Below are 8,610 nucleotides of genomic sequence, written 5' to 3'. Positions count from 1 at the left end.
AGTAAAAAGAATCGGTCCAAGCACAGAACCCTGAGGAACTCCATGACTTACTCCAACGTGTGAGGAAGATTCCTCATTTACAAGAACAAACTGGAATCTATCAGATAAATATGACTTAAACCAGCCTAATGCAGTTCCTTTAATCCCAATAACATGTTCAAGTCTCTGTAACAGAATGCTGTGATCGATCGTATCAAATGCAGCACTGAGATCCAACAGGACAAGCACAGAAACAAGTCCGCTATCAGAAGCTAACAGGAGATCATTGGTAACTTTCACCAGTGCCGTTTCTGTGCTATGATGCACTCTGAATCCTGACTGAAACTCTTCAAACAGATTATTTCTATGTAAATGATCACAAAGTTGAACTGCAACTATTTTTTCAAGAACTTTGGACAAAAAAGGGAGATTGGATATAGGTCGATAATTAGCCAACACTTCTGAATCAAGAGTAGGTTTTTTAAGTAAAGGTTTAATTACAGCAACCTTAAAAGTCTGAGGTACATATCCTATCAACAAAGACCGATTGATCAAATCCAATATGGAAGTGTCAATTAAGGGGAAAACCTCCTTGAACAGTCTGGTTGGGATTGGGTCTAACATACAAGTTGATGGTTTAGAAGAGACTATTGCTGTTGTTAGCTCAGAAAGATCAACTGGACAGAAGCTGTCTAAATACAATTCAGGTTCGAAAGATACTTCTAAAGCTGCTCTACTTGATGATACATCAGTGATAATAATGGGAAGGATTCCATTAATCTTCTCTCTGATAGAAACAATTTTATTGATGAAGAATCTCATGAAATCATCACTGCTGAGAGTTAAAGGAATACATGGCTCAACAGAGCTCGGAGTCTTTGTCAGTCTGGCAACAGTGCTGAAAAGAAACCTGGGATTATTCTTATTCTCTTCTATCAATAATGAATAATACGCAGTTCTAGCTTTACGAAGTGCTTTCTTATACGTTATTAAACTATCTTTCCAGACTAATTGAGACTCTTCTAAATTAGAGGAACGCCACTGTCTCTCCAGCTTTCTTGCAGTCTGCTTTAACGCACGCAGCTGTGAATTATACCAAGGAGCCAACCTCTTCTGACTGATTACCTTCCTTTTCAGAGGGGCAACATTGTCCAGTGTTGTACGCATTGAAGCTGTAGTGCTGTCAACAAGAGAGTCAAGTTCTACTGGAGTAAAATTTAGGTAGCCATCCTGTGTCATATCAGCACATGGCAGTGAAGAAAAGGATGATGAAATCAACTCTTTAAATCTGGTTACAGCATTCTCTGACAGACACCTTCTATATGTAGAATTCTTCTCAGAAACCGTGTAGTCAAGTAATGTAAATTCAAAAGTTATTAAAAAATGGTCAGACAAGACAGGGTTATGAGGGAACACTGTTAACTGTTCACTCTCAATGCCATAAGTCAGCACAAGGTCAAGGGTATGATTAAGGCAGTGAGTAGGTCTGTGAACACTTTGAGAAAATCCAATAGAGTCTAATATAGAATTAAAGTTAATATTTAGGCTGTCATTTTCAACATCTACATGAATATTAAAGTCACCCACTACAATGACTTTATCTGTACTCAGCACTAACTGGGATAAAAACTCTGAGAATTCAGACAGAAACTCAGAATAAGGGCCAGGTGGACGATACACAACAACAAACACAAGAGATTTTTGTGATTTCCACTTTGGGTGGGAAAAACTGAGAATCAGAGATTCAAAAGAGCTAAAACTAATCTTGGGTCTAGGACTGATTAGTAACCCTGATCTGAAGATAGCTGCCACTCCTCCTCCTCTGCCTGTGGTTCTAGGAACATGAACATTTAAATAGTCAGAGGGAGTTGATTCATTAATACTAACATGATCCTCCTGCTGCAGCCAGGTTTCTGTAAGACAAAATATATCAATATGATGATCACAAATCAAATCATTCACTAACAGAGACTTCAAAGGGAGAGATCTAATATTCAGCAAACCACATTTAATAGTTTGATGTTTTTGTTCAGTTAAAGTTTTTGTTTTAAATTTTTTTTGCACAAGAGGATTTGCTCCTTTTGTGTTTTTTGATTGAGGGGGGGGCAGCATCAGGTGGGAAGCCGCAGAGAAGTGTGTAAGACTACAACTCTGCATCCTGGTCTCAACCCTGGGATGTCATGTTTTTGGATGACTAATAAATTCGTCCATATTTCTAGAAATGAGAGCCGCTCCTTCCAAAGTGGGATGGATGCCGTCTCTCCTCATCAGACCAGGTTTTCTCCAGAAAGATTGCCAATTATCTATGTAGCCCACGTTGTTTGCTGGACACCATCTAGACAACCAGCGATTGAATGAGGACATGCGGCTAAACATGTCATCACTGGTCAGATTTGGCAGGGGTCCAGAGAAAACTACGGAGTCCGACATTGTTTTGGCAAAATTACACACCGATGCAACATTAATTTTAGTGACCTCCGATTGGCGTAACCGGGTGTCATTACCGCCGACGTGAATAACTATTTTACCGTATTTACGTTTATCCTTAGCCAGCAGTTTTAAATAGGATTCTATGTCGCCCGCTCTGGCCCCTGGAATGCATTTGACTATGGTCGCTGGTGTCTCTAATGCCACGTTTCTGACTATAGAGCTGCCAATTACCAGGGTTTTCTCCTCAGCGGGTGTGTCGCTGAGTGGGGAAAATCTATTAGAAACGTGGACAGGTTGATGGTGAACCACGGGCTTGACTTTAGGACTATGACTCCTCTTCCTGACAGTCACCCAGCCACTCTTAAGTCCCGGCTGCTCGGGATCTGCTCGGGGACGACTAACAGAGCAAGCTACGCTAGGTGGCTCCGCACTGACTAAAGGGGCCTGGCTCGCTATCGGGTGGTTTTCAACAGTGCAGAGCCGAGTTTCCAATTCAGAAAGCCTTGCCTCCAAAACTACAAAAAGACTACATTTGTTACATGTACCATTACCACTAAAGGAGGCAGTTGCCGTGGCTGACAATAAAGAAGCAATCCTCAGAGTCAGAAAGCAGATGCCTGTGAGGTCTGACTGCACAGAGTTTGTGATCTGAGCAGTCAAACTCTCTCTGCTGTGACATGAGTGTTGTGCTGGTGAACTCACTTTGTGGTGGATCTCCACACTGTCCATTCACCGGGGCCGAGCTGCTCGCAGCTGATGGAGACGTCCTCATACTCGAAATACTGAGACCAGCTGGGAGTGACCGTCAGGGAGGCTGACGGAGACAAAAAGACAGATTACCATCTTTTCTTTCACTGTATTCTGCTGATGGTGCATGTTTTAAAGGCTCACTTCACTTCTCTGTGTGATTTACACAGTTTCAGACAAACATGTGCAGCCTGAGCTGACAAACACTAAAAGAAACTCACCTGTCTGCAGGACTGAAATGGAGCTACATGAGGTTAATATCAAACACGACACCCAGAAACTCTTTGGCTGTTTTCAGTGTATTTTTGGACTTTTTTGTCTGTGGATGAATCTGAGCAGATTTCATTCGGAGTTCATCCGGCTGCTTCTGGCCTCTGTCTCCTCATCAGTAAACATTACTCTTTAGAAGCCATTTAAAGCCATTCTCCTCACGGTGAAGCCTCTGTATTCGCTCTGTGAGGTTTTCTCCTCAGGGTGAAGCCTCTTTATTCGCTCTGTGAGGTTTTCTCCTCAGGGTGAAGCCTCTGTATTCGCTCTGTGAGGTTTTCTCCTCACGGTGAAGCCTCTGTATTCGCTCTGTGAGGTTTTCTCCTCAGGCTGAAGCCTCTGTTTTCGCTCTGTGAGGTTTTCTCCTCACGGTGAAGCCTCTGTATTCGCTCTGTGAGGTTTTCTCCTCAGGCTGAAGCCTCTGTATTCGCTCTGTGAGGTTTTCTCCTCACGGTGAAGCCTCTGTATTCGCTCTGTGAGGTTTTCTCCTCAGGGTGAAGCCTCTGTATTCGCTCTGTGAGGTTTTCTCCTCAGGGTGAAGCCTCTGTATTCGCTCTGTGAGGTTTTCTCCTCAGGGTGAAGCCTCTGTATTCCCTCTGTGAGGCTTTCTCCTCAGGGTGAAGCCTCTGTATTCGCTCTGTGAGGTTTTCTCCTCACGGTGAAGCCTCTGTATTCGCTCTGTGAGGTTATCTCCTCGGGGTGAAGCTTCTGTATTCGCTCTGTGAGGTTTTCTCCTCGGGGTGAAGCTTCTGTATTCGCTCTGTGAGGTTTTCTCCTCGGGGTGAAGCCTCTGTATTCGCTCTGTGAGGTTTTCTCCTCGGGGTGAAGCTTCTGTATTCGCTCTGTGAGGTTTTCTCCTCAGGGTGAAGCCTCTGTATTCCCTCTGTGAGGCTTTCTCCTCAGGGTGAAGCCTCTGTATTCGCTCTGTGAGGTTTTCTCCTCACGGTGAAGCCTCTGTATTCGCTCTGTGAGGTTATCTCCTCGGGGTGAAGCTTCTGTATTCGCTCTGTGAGGTTTTCTCCTCGGGGTGAAGCTTCTGTATTCGCTCTGTGAGGTTTTCTCCTCGGGGTGAAGCCTCTGTATTCGCTCTGTGAGGTTTTCTCCTCGGGGTGAAGCTTCTGTATTCGCTCTGTGAGGTTTTCTCCTCAGGCTGAAGCCTCTGTATTCGCTCTGTGAGGCTTTCTCCTCAGGGTGAAGCCTCTGTATTCCCTCTGTGAGGCTTTCTCCTCAGGGTGAAGCCTCTGTATTCGCTCTGTGAGGTTTTCTCCTCAGGGTGAAGCCTCTGTATTCCCTCTGTGAGGCTTTCTCCTCAGGGTGAAGCCTCTGTATTCGCTCTGTGAGGTTTTCTCCTCAGGCTGAAGCCTCTGTATTCGCTCTGTGAGGTTTTCTCCTCAGGGTGAAGCCTCTGTATTCCCACTGTGAGGCTTTCTCCTCAGGGTGAAGCCTCTGTATTCGCTCTGTGAGGTTTTCTCCTCAGGGTGAAGCTTCTGTATTCGCTCTGTGAGGTTTTCTCCTCAGGCTGAAGCCTCTGTATTCGCTCTGTGAGGTTTTCTCCTCACGGTGAAGCCTCTGTATTCGCTCTGTGAGGTTTTCTCCTCAGGGTGAAGCCTCTGTATTCGCTCTGTGAGGTTTTCTCCTCAGGGTGAAGCTTCTGTATTCGCTCTGTGAGGTTTTCTCCTCAGGCTGAAGCCTCTGTATTCGCTCTGTGAGGTTTTCTCCTCACGGTGAAGCCTCTGTATTCACTCTGTGAGGTTTTCTCCTCAGGGTGAAGCCTCTGTATTCGCTCTGTGAGGTTTTCTCCTCAGGGTGAAGCCTCTGTATTCGCTCTGTGAGGTTTTCTCCTCAGGGTGAAGCCTCTGTATTCCCTCTGTGAGGCTTTCTCCTCAGGGTGAAGCCTCTGTATTCGCTCTGTGAGGTTTTCTCCTCAGGGTGAAGCCTCTGTATTCGCTCTGAGGTTTTCTCCTCAGGGTGAAGCCTCTGTATTCGCTCTGTGAGGTTTTCTCCTCAGGGTGAAGCTTCTGTATTCGCTCTGTGAGGTTTTCTCCTCAGGCTGAAGCCTCTGTATTCGCTCTGTGAGGTTTTCTCCTCAGGCTGAAGCCTCTGTATTCGCTCTGTGAGGTTTTCTCCTCAGGCTGAAGCCCCTGTATTCACTCTGTGAGGTTTTCTCCTCAGGGTGAAGCCTCTGTATTCACTCTGTGAGGTTTTCTCCTCATGGTGAAGCCTCTGTATTCACTCTGTGAGGTTTTCTCCTCATGGTGAAGCCTCTGTATTCACTCTGTGAGGTTTTCTCCTCAGGGTGAAGCCTCTGTATTCACTCTGTGAGGTTTTCTCCTCAGGCTGAAGCCTCTGTATTCACTTTGTGAGGTTTTCTCCTCAGGCTGAAGCCTCTGTATTCGCTCTGTGAGGTTTTCTCCTCAGGCTGAAGCCTCTGTATTCGCTCTGTGAGGTTTTCTCCTCAGGCTGAAGCCTCTGTATTCGCTCTGTGAGGTTTTCTCCTCAGGGTGAAGCCTCTGTATTCACTCTGTGAGGTTTTCTCCTCAGGCTGAAGCCTCTGTATTCGCTCTGTGAGGTTTTCTCCTCACAGTAGGCTTTGATAATTATTAACTGATTGTTATGAAGGAATTTATCTGGACCAAGTGAAATAATTCTGCTGCTGTTTTCTGTGGCATTTTTGTTCTGAATGAACCAAACTGTAGATTTGACCTCTCCTAATGTTTCTGTAACCTCCCAGTTGTTAGGTTGGTGTATAGTTGGTGACAGTTTATTTAAAGAATCCAAACTATCTGCTGTTTGTGGACCCTCCCATCCATCCTGATACCCTACTGTAATTACTTTGTGTCCCTTTTAATGACATTTTTTTTATCTTCTTCCAATAGTCTCATCATGGTGTCTTCATTTCTGGACTGAAGATCAGTGGCAGCAGGTCTTATGGAGGGATGAATCCTCCCGAGAGCCCGGACCTCAACATTATTGAAGCAGTGTGGGATCATCTTGACAGGAAACGGAATTAAGGCAGCCTTTTTGCACATACTGTACGACAAAATTCTAAAGGGTTGTCGTCAACTCATTCAAACAACGATAAACTTGATACGCCGCCTGTACACTCAAAGTTTTAAGTGCAATAGATGGAAAAAAGCAACGAACAAACTGATCCTTTTGTCTGCCACAAATGACTGGCAAAAAAACTGCATCAGCAGGCAACAAACCGCCAGACAGGAAGTGATGAGAGGTGGGCAGCACGCATGAAAGTTCCTCAAAAAGAGTATCAAATAAACTAATATTTACAGTGTAATCCGGACACGTGCCCAGTTCTAAACTGGACACGACACTTTAAACACACACACAAGGGTCCAAACTTACCATGACTGGCAGACGTCTGGCAGGAGCTCAACAACACTGAAACATCAAAGTTAAGCCACAGTGTGAGCACAGTGACAGACATGCATCTGAGTCACACACTTCTTCTACTTCATCAGCTGTCACTGAGACCTCAAAGTGTCACGATTTAAATCTTCAGCTGAATCAGAGAGCTGGTCCGCTCATATCTGACTTTTGGCTTTACAAACATCAGTCACAGTATTGTTTCTGATTATAATCATTAGTTGTTTTGTCTACTTACAGAGAACAAGCAGAGCTGTCTTCATCGTGTCTGCTGGCTGAAGACTGACCATGTTGTAACATATGTGGCGGCAACATCCTGTAATGCAAACCACAAGTGGGTATGACGGAGATGATAGTGCAGCACAATATGATAACACTTAATCTGACTATAACCATCACTTACCTACGCTGTCATGTTACAGAAATATCTGCTTTCTGCTGCTTATGTGTATCTGAACTGAGAGTCCCGAGAAAAAAGCCTCACGTCCTGTTTCTGTTCTTAAATCCGCTCATTGAATCAGCTGCTTCAGTAAAATACTTTAATAAAAGGAAATCAAACTATTTCCACATCTACATCATTTGGAGAACAGGAGAGTTGTGCTGATATGAATGCACAGAGCTGACAGTCAACACTGATCTGCTTGTTGTGTCTGATGCAGATTAGATATCTGATTCTACTTATAACATGACAACACAATTTATCTTCTTACTTTCAACATCCACCAGTGAGCTGTGACATTCAGACATTCTGTGTGATTCTGTGTGGCTCATGCAGCCAAAACAGTTCTGATTGGCCCCAGTATGGACTGAGATTTGCAGCTGATCTTTTGTGAGGCCCAGTATCTGTTCAATGGTCTGATTATCTTCAGAAGGATAAGCAGCACGTTGAGCAGAAGGAGTGAATCTAGCTCAGCTGATGAAAGTGCTGAAGCTAAAGTAGTTTGGGTCTCGTCTGTTTCTGACCAAGCTGGTCTTTTGGGTCAAAATGGTGTTTTGGTCACATGATTTAAAATGTGAATAGTTTGAGTTTGAGGTGAAGACTCAAAGTAGGTGTTATATATGTGATGCCTGAGGCCACGTGCTCGTTTGGATGTTTTTTCCAGATTAATAAACTGAAGACTTTCTTTAAACTTTGTTTAAAACCATCCGTCTTCTCTGACCAAACTGTGGACATTACTGTCCTCAGAGGTGAGTTCCTTCTCTTTGAGATGCAGGTGAACTGCTGAGGAGCAGGTTGTCCTGTGTGGGGCCATGTTGTTGTCAAGTGATTGTTTAGTTTCAACTGTTTAAAGGTTAAGGCTCTCCTCGCTGCACTGGCCTGCAGACACAACACTGCTCAGTTTGTGTTTACTTTCTGTCAGAGTGTGTTGTTGGCTTTGAAATGAGTCAGATTTACCATGTTTCTGATGTATATGGCGTAGAGGACCCAGATGTGGAACAGCAGCAGTCAAATAATGTGTGGCTAAAATATTTATAAAGAAAATAATTAAAAAGCGCAGGTAAAAATAAATAACACAACAAGAAAAAATACGACACAGCAAAGAAACCAGAAAATTACAGAAGAGGAGAATGATAATGATGGCAGACACAGCAAGGATCTGACAGAAGGTGAGATAAACCAAGGGCTACTACCTACTTCCAGCAGGATAATGCACCATGTCACAAAGCTCAGATCATCTCAAACTGGTTTCTTGAACATGACAATGAGTTCACTGTGCTCCAATGGCCTCCACAGTCACCGGGTCTCAATTCAATGCAGCCGACAAATCAGCAACAACTGTGTGACGCTATCATGGCTCCAACCTT

At 44.3% G+C, this 8,610-nt stretch overlaps 1 long non-coding RNA gene across 1 annotated transcript; it reads right to left on the bottom strand.

Moving 5' to 3' along the window:
• Positions 1-3,116: 3,116 nt before the first annotated feature.
• On the bottom strand, positions 3,117-7,173 carry LOC140266129 (uncharacterized). Its single transcript, XR_011907163.1, has 3 exons — positions 7,043-7,173; positions 6,784-6,819; positions 3,117-3,223 (listed from the first exon to the last, which is right to left on the bottom strand). It is a non-coding gene; the product is annotated as an uncharacterized lncRNA (long non-coding RNA).
• Between the last annotated feature and the right edge of the window lie 1,437 nt (positions 7,174-8,610).

This window comes from Leuresthes tenuis, unplaced genomic scaffold (genome assembly GCF_036924035.1).
Source record: "Leuresthes tenuis unplaced genomic scaffold, fLeuTen1.0.hap1 SCAF_1, whole genome shotgun sequence".
In the NCBI taxonomy this organism is placed as follows: Eukaryota; Metazoa; Chordata; class Actinopteri; order Atheriniformes; family Atherinopsidae; genus Leuresthes; species Leuresthes tenuis.
The sequence above is the reverse complement of the archived record's forward strand: the minus strand, read 5'-3'. Positions and strand labels throughout refer to the sequence as shown.